Below are 7,498 nucleotides of genomic sequence, written 5' to 3' on the forward strand. Positions count from 1 at the left end.
TTTCCAAAGATTTAGATAGGGTTGGTCTGCAAAATTATGTTAGATATCATTTAAAAAAAGAATCATGTTAGATGTCTAAGTGGGAAGAATGTATATAAACACTTGTTTCAAACATAAAATGTGTCAGAAAGCTAATAAGGTGAAGTTACACTTTGAAGAGGGTAAGCAATGTAAATGAATAGAAGCGGTGTTGGTTAGAGTATTAAGTACACTTAATGAAGCTAATATAAAAAAATTCAAAATATATATAAGTAATATAAACAATTGTTTCAAACACAAAATGTGTCAGAAAAACCAATGTGAAATTACGAATTGAAGAGAGTAAGGAATGCAAATGAATAAAAGCAGTCTTGGTTAGAGTATTAAGTACACTTAATCAAGCTAAGATTTCAACTCAAACTCTACTAAAAATATGGCATTCGAAAAATAAATGTTGCATCATTTTATCTTGAGCGCATCCTCTACACAATAATGATTGATTTTCCATCAATCCATGTGTTACAAGGTTATCTTTTGTAGCTAATTTGTTGCTCAAAAGCTTTCACGCAAACAATGAGACCTTGAGTGGTGCAAAAGAATTCCAACAATACTCGCACCATCTACTAATTGATGATAAGTCGTTTCGACCGAGTAGGCATCACCATTATCATGCTTCTATGTACATTAGGGTGTTCAAAAAAACCAAAAATTGAATCAAACTACAGAACTGAACTAACTCGAACTGTTTTTAAATTGAACTAGTTTATAAAAATTAAAAACCGAACTGTTTTCGAACTGATTTTTTAAAACTAGAAACAAACTGAACCGGTTTTCAGTTTAAAAAAACCAAACCGAACTGGTTTTCAGTTAAAAAAACTGAACCGAACCGGTTTTTATTTCAAAAAACTTGAACCGAGTTTTTTTTTAGAAATAATTAGGGGTAGTTAGGTAAAATTTGGCCTATATAAATAAATAAAAATTAAGTTAAACCGGTTTGGTTCGGTTTAAATGATAAACCGGTGTACCAATTTATAAAACGGTTCGGTTCGGTTTTTTGAACTGAAAATCGATTCGGTTCAATTTTTACAAACGGTTTTAGTTCAGAACTGAACTTTACTCATCCCTAATGTACACCGATCAATCTCAGGTTCCTGCACCACCACTGTTTTCAACAAAGAAATACATTTCAACACCATATTTTTCTCCCAAATAGATAACTTTCTCCTCCATCTCCACGCCTCAATACTCTCACCCCACCCTAAACTAAACATGTCTCTAGCTGAAACAATTTTATCTACTGCCAAATTGCATCGTCAACTAAGTCTCCCACAAAAGGATTGTCTTCCCACCAATTATCATACCATAATGAAGTTTATCGATCATCACCCACCACCCGAGAAAGATTATTATTGGTGTGTCCAACCACCAATTTGATGCAGTATTAGTCCTACAATCACGTCTGACATATCCAAACCATATTTTTGTGACAAAACTTTAAACCAAACCCTATCTCATTTAAACTTATGAATATTGCAAACTTCGTCCCTACCCCTTCCCCCCTCCCCCCAAAATATAATTTAAAAAGAGATTCTAAACAAGAAATGGCACCCGACGAAACCTGAAAAAATAAAATAAAATAAATCGGCATTGCAATTAAGATAGTTTTGAGGAGCAAAAAGCAGTCACTTGTACACAAATTACATCTCTTCTAGTTGAATAATATATTTCAGACCCTTTCCACAAAATCGAATAAGAATGATAATTTCCTTGGATTTTCACCAATAGGTAACCCCAAATATTTAAATGGAATTTGACCAACCTTGCGATTCAAAACAAATGATACCTCATATATCCAAGACTAGCTGACATTTAATCCAACCAACATCTTCTAATGAATATTGACTTTAAATTCTAAAATCTATTCAAAAAGTTGTAAAATAGCCTTGATGGTTTTAATGTTCACTCAACTTGGTTGGTTCAATCGGTTGATTCAAAAACCTATCAGATTGTTAGTCGGATTGATCTCCATTTCATATATGGAATGGCTGCTTAATTTTTAGTACAAAATAATTAGTTTTACATAAATTTATTTGAATGTTTTATGTTTTCAATGACATGTGTTATTGCTACAACTTTTTTTTTCTTTCTAAATCACTGTAGTTATGGTCATTGACTTCTAATAGACGCTTCAAGATATCTTTGCTAGCTTTTTTATGTAAGAACGTGTTTAATTCAAGAACAATGTAATTTTTAGTGTTTCGATGATAACAAATATAATAGAATAATTTATCATCTAATAGCAATTTAAGGAAAGAAAAGAAACAAGAGAAAAGAAAATAAGTCATTTGGTGCTCAATGTCTAGATGACGTGAGTAGTACAAAGTAGGTATGTGACAAAAGAGTAGATTATATGGTACTCATCATTTGATAACAAACGAATAGTACGTAATGAACTTGTCACACTTCGTGCCAAGATCATTTGGAGTTTACCATTTGTCAACACCTAATCAAAACACTAAACATGCCAAAGAGGAAAAATGGATCTGACATTCACTGTTTGCTAAAACAGAGTTATAATTGTGAACAATTGTCACGTTAAAAATATTACTAACTAATCAAAATGAGATGAAACCATAGTATTAGTAATCAAAATGAGATGAAACCATAGTGAAGTGAGAAGAATGCAGTGCAAATATATACAAACAAACTGCAATAATTTAAATTTATAGGCTAAATTACATTCATGGTCCCTTAACTTAATTTCAGATAACGTTTTAGTCTTTTATCTTCTTTTTTTTCCCGAGTTGGTCTTTTATTTTAATTTTAAGTGACAATTTGATATTTTATATTTTAAAATTTCAACAATGTTATCCTTATTTATACAAAAATTCAAAAAAATCATCAAAATTTTCAACCAAAACCCATAAAATTAATAATCATCTTCAATATAATGCAAATTTTATCAAATCCATAACTCAAATATTCAAATACACTCATATTTTCATCTCCAACAACATCAAATAAAGAATGAAAATATGAGTTTATTTCAAGATTTAAGTTATGAATTTGATTAAATTTGTATTTTATTGAAGATGATAATGAATTTTATGGGTTTTGTTTGAAAAATTTGATGATTTTTTTGAATTTTTGTAAAAAAAATGGACAACATTGTTGATATTTTAAAACATAAAATATTAAATTGTCACTTAAAATTAAAATAAAAGACCAACTCAGAAAAAAAAATAATATAAAGGACTAAAACGTTACCTAAAATTAAGTTAAGAGACCACGGATGTAATTTAACCAAATTTATAATTAGACAAGGAAAATTTGTTTTTAAAGAACTCCAACTTAATACAGTTAAGGAATGTAAGGGAATTCATGGGCCATAAAGTTCAGCCTTTGAAGATGACATATATGCAAAATATAGTGTCCAATAAATTTTTAATTAATGGAAGGGAATTCATTCTTAATTTGGGTGCATAGTTCATATTTTTAATTTCATTTACTGAGAGGCTTTACCTTGAATTTGAATTTGACACACCTTAAGTCCTTAACCTCTCAATTTAGGTCAAGAAGATAAGTTTTCTACACAAGCCTTCATCCCACTACATTTCACTTTAACCTTTCAGTAAAGACTTTTGACAACCATTTCAAAATCTACACAAAAGCTCAATTGCCTTATCAATATACCTGACTACTATCAATATATTTAGGGTATGTTTGGAAGATGAGATTTCGAGGGGTTTAGAAGGAAGGGTTTTGGAGGACTTAATCCTTATTTTGGTTTATATATGAGATTCAAAAAAAATTAAATGAATAATATAATAATGATCATATAACAATCTCAATTACACTTAATTTATTTTAAAAAATGTTATATAGTTCCCTTAATTTAAAAAAGAAAAATAAGTTCTCTGCTATATTCCCCCAAAAATTCTAACTCTCAAACATTAGAGTAATTGTAGATTCATTCTACATGTAGCTATGAATTAAACCACCACAACTAGCAAGAACACCCTCTTTGCTCGCACCAATTCAAATGGGTTTCTAGCTAGTTTGCTTGGACAAGAATAAAAATCTACTTTTGGCTTTCAGATTGAACCAAGAAGATAAATTATTTGGTTGATTTGAGAAACAATATCAAACTCAATTTTTGTTCCAAAATGCATTTTGGTCTAAAGGAGGACTAATTTGAAGCTCACTTGTGGGTTCACAAATTCACAACATGTCTCTAGTATTCATTATAAGCATTGGAGAAATTTTAATATATTCATTTTTGGTTTCTTTAAAAAAATTCATTGAAGAAATTTTACGAAAATTTACGAGTTCTTATATATTTAATAAAAACTATTTGGTATGATTTAAAAATTATAATAATTAAATATTATTTGTTAAAAGTTAATTTGCTATTATTAATAGTAGTAAATGTTGAATATTTTTAATAAAATATATAGAAAATTAGTGTAATGCTTTCTTATATACAATGAAATGGTGTTTTTTTTTTCTATGAAATGATTTTTGTTAAAGTACAAATGTTTACAAATGGTTTTTTTATTCATAAAAACAGTCATTAACTTATTAACTAAGAAAATAATTATATCAGAACCCTTCAATTTATCAATGTACTGTAGAATTCCCATAAAAAAATAAGTACATTCACAAAATAACTTTTTATGATATTTATTGATGTCCCTTCTTATTCAATTGTATATTTGTATGCTCCTTTTTTTTACTAGGTCAAACATAGTTTATTTCATTAGTAATAATATCATCAATGAGTAAAATGATGTATTAATTTTCTCTAATATATATTCTAAAACTAGTGTAAGTGACCCATGCTAAAAACAAGTGTAATTTCTAAGAATAATTATTATATTTATGTTATTATTATTATTTTAAATATATCCATTACAAAAATATAAGGAAAATATTTATTATGTGTAATTTCTATCGTTAAGATGTTAATATAATTTTAGCTTAATTGTAGTTTTATTTTTCCTAATTTTTAATGATTCACAAAATTGATCATCTTATTTTAAAAGTCGATTCATTCATAACTATTTATTCATGGGGTAATGTGTGTAATTTTTTTTGTTCATTCATGTGTATTAAATGTAATTTATATGCTATAATTGTAAGACTCAATACCAATTATATAGAACTTGACAATTGGATCCACACGCACCTTCATAAAATCACAAGAAAGTATAATGAAATAATAATTAGAATCTAAAAACACAATGAAAACTACATTCAAAATATAGTTTACAACTTGTTTTGATAGATTCATAAATTAATATTACAACTTGAACTAATTTAAGTCTTTAAATTTTTTTCATTATATCATATAATTCAAAACATCAAAATTTCAAAACTGATAAGTCTCGACCAACCATCTGGTGCTCAACCCATATCTTAGTTTCCTCCAACTATTAATATAAAAATAAAGGGGTGAGATAAAAATATCTCAATAAGCTCTAAAAATAAAGATATGGGTGGTTTGAAAATATTTTGTTCATAAATATGCTTAAAAACATGAAATTTTGATGCATCTCAAGTTGAAACTCTCAACTTCAATTTATTTTTATAGAGTTTAAATGAAATCATTCTTTTATAATAATCCTGAAAAAAACTATACATGACTTCAAAAATCTTTTCTTTGTAAACAAAGAAATGTCACCCAATTATCTCAAAGTGGGTCACGGAGATAATTGAGTCTTGAGCAATAAAGGTGGTCTGACCAAACTTCAATTAATGTCCTGATTGTTCTTCTTTGCCTTTTGAACCATGGCTAGAACAACCCGAACTTCGCCACTGTGATAAAATGTCATGCATGATTTGATTAATAAGAATGTATTGAACTTGAGATGTTTTGCATTAAATGTCTGTTGAGATAAAATCTCTCTAAAAATGGTTTTAATGATAACAAAATTATTTAAAAGATTGTGATTGTGGTTAATGACTAATCTGTACTTTTGAGTGAATTCATATCAATATATTGTAATTATGATTAATAATTTTGGACTTTTTGATTAAAGTCTCCAACGGTCATAAAGTGTTTGACACATGAAAAAAGCATCACAAGATCTCTATTAAAGGAAGGGAGCTCTTCATTATCAAATACAACAACATTGCATAAAAAGAGCAAGAGTATAAAAGCTATCAAGAGCAATTTCCATCATCTCTTTATGCTTTGTATAGTCTTACACTATATTTTTGAAATATTTTTTAGAAAGTGTTAAGTAAAGCGAAACATCATACTTCTATCACTTTCTAATTTCCACATGAGTTACACTAAGAAATAGTTGAAACTTGTAAGAAACAAGGTTGTAAGCTTGGTGAGGCTAAATAATACACAAAGTGTCACCAATCTTTGTGAGAGGTTAATCAGTTTCATCATTAGTAAAACTCACAAGTGTGTGAAGACTGAACGTAGCCTTCATTGAGTGAACCAGTATAAAAGTTTTGTGTGTCATCCTCTATACTTTCTCTTTTGGTGATATTTTAGCTACAACAATTGGCATCAGAGCAAGGTTCTCTAGAAAATTACATCTAACCGTGTAAGAGAAAAATATCAAAAGAAAAAATATCAAAAGCTAAGTATATTCCTGAAGGAGGATCATCCAGAAGACCTCCCTATTTTGATGGCACATATTATTACCATTGGAAATGTAAAATGAGATTTTTTCTCATATCACAAGATAACAACATGTGGATTGTGGTTGAAAATGGGGATCACGTCATCAGAATCAACAACACAGATGCAACCTCCGACGAAAAACCTCAAGCACATTGGACGGCTGATGAAAATGCTAAGGTACTCCTAAACTCTAAAGCTCATTTATCTCTAATGTGTGCTTTGAGCAGGGAAGAATATGATAGAGTTGAAGGATGCAAAAACGCTAAGGAACCATGGGACACTCTGAAGATCCATCATGAAGGATCAAGTCTTGAAAGAAGCAAGGATTGACATGGGAGTAAGAGAATTCGAACTATTCGGAATGAAGGAGGAAGAAATGATTGATGAAATGTTCTGAAGGCTCTTGGAAATGAATACTTTGTTCAAGAGAGGATAAGAAAAATTCTAAGGAGTTTACCAAAAGAATGAAAACTAATGGTGATTGTTATCACAGAAGCAAGACACTTGGCTAACATGAAATTAGAGGATCTGGTTGGAACTCTAAGAGCTCATGAACCATTGTTGCTAACAGGTAAACTAAGCAAAAAGGGAAAAATGATTGCTCTAAAATCAAGCCAAATAAAAAGTTCATCCTCGAAGAAGACTGAAGATGTCACAAAAAAGGAAAATTCAGAGTATTCTTTATCTAAGGAAGAGGATGAACTCGCTCTGGTTTCTAGAAGAATTCAGAGGATGATAAACCATAGAGGATAGGACAAAAGATCTCCTCAAAAAGAAAAAAACTGACAAAAGTCATATAACTTGTTTTGGATGCAACAAAATGGGACACTAAAAAACTGAGTGTCCTCTAAAAAAAGGAACTCAAGAAGATTTCCC

This window comes from Cicer arietinum, chromosome 3 (genome assembly GCF_000331145.2).
Source record: "Cicer arietinum cultivar CDC Frontier isolate Library 1 chromosome 3, Cicar.CDCFrontier_v2.0, whole genome shotgun sequence".
Lineage (NCBI taxonomy): Eukaryota > Viridiplantae > Streptophyta > Magnoliopsida > Fabales > Fabaceae > Cicer > Cicer arietinum.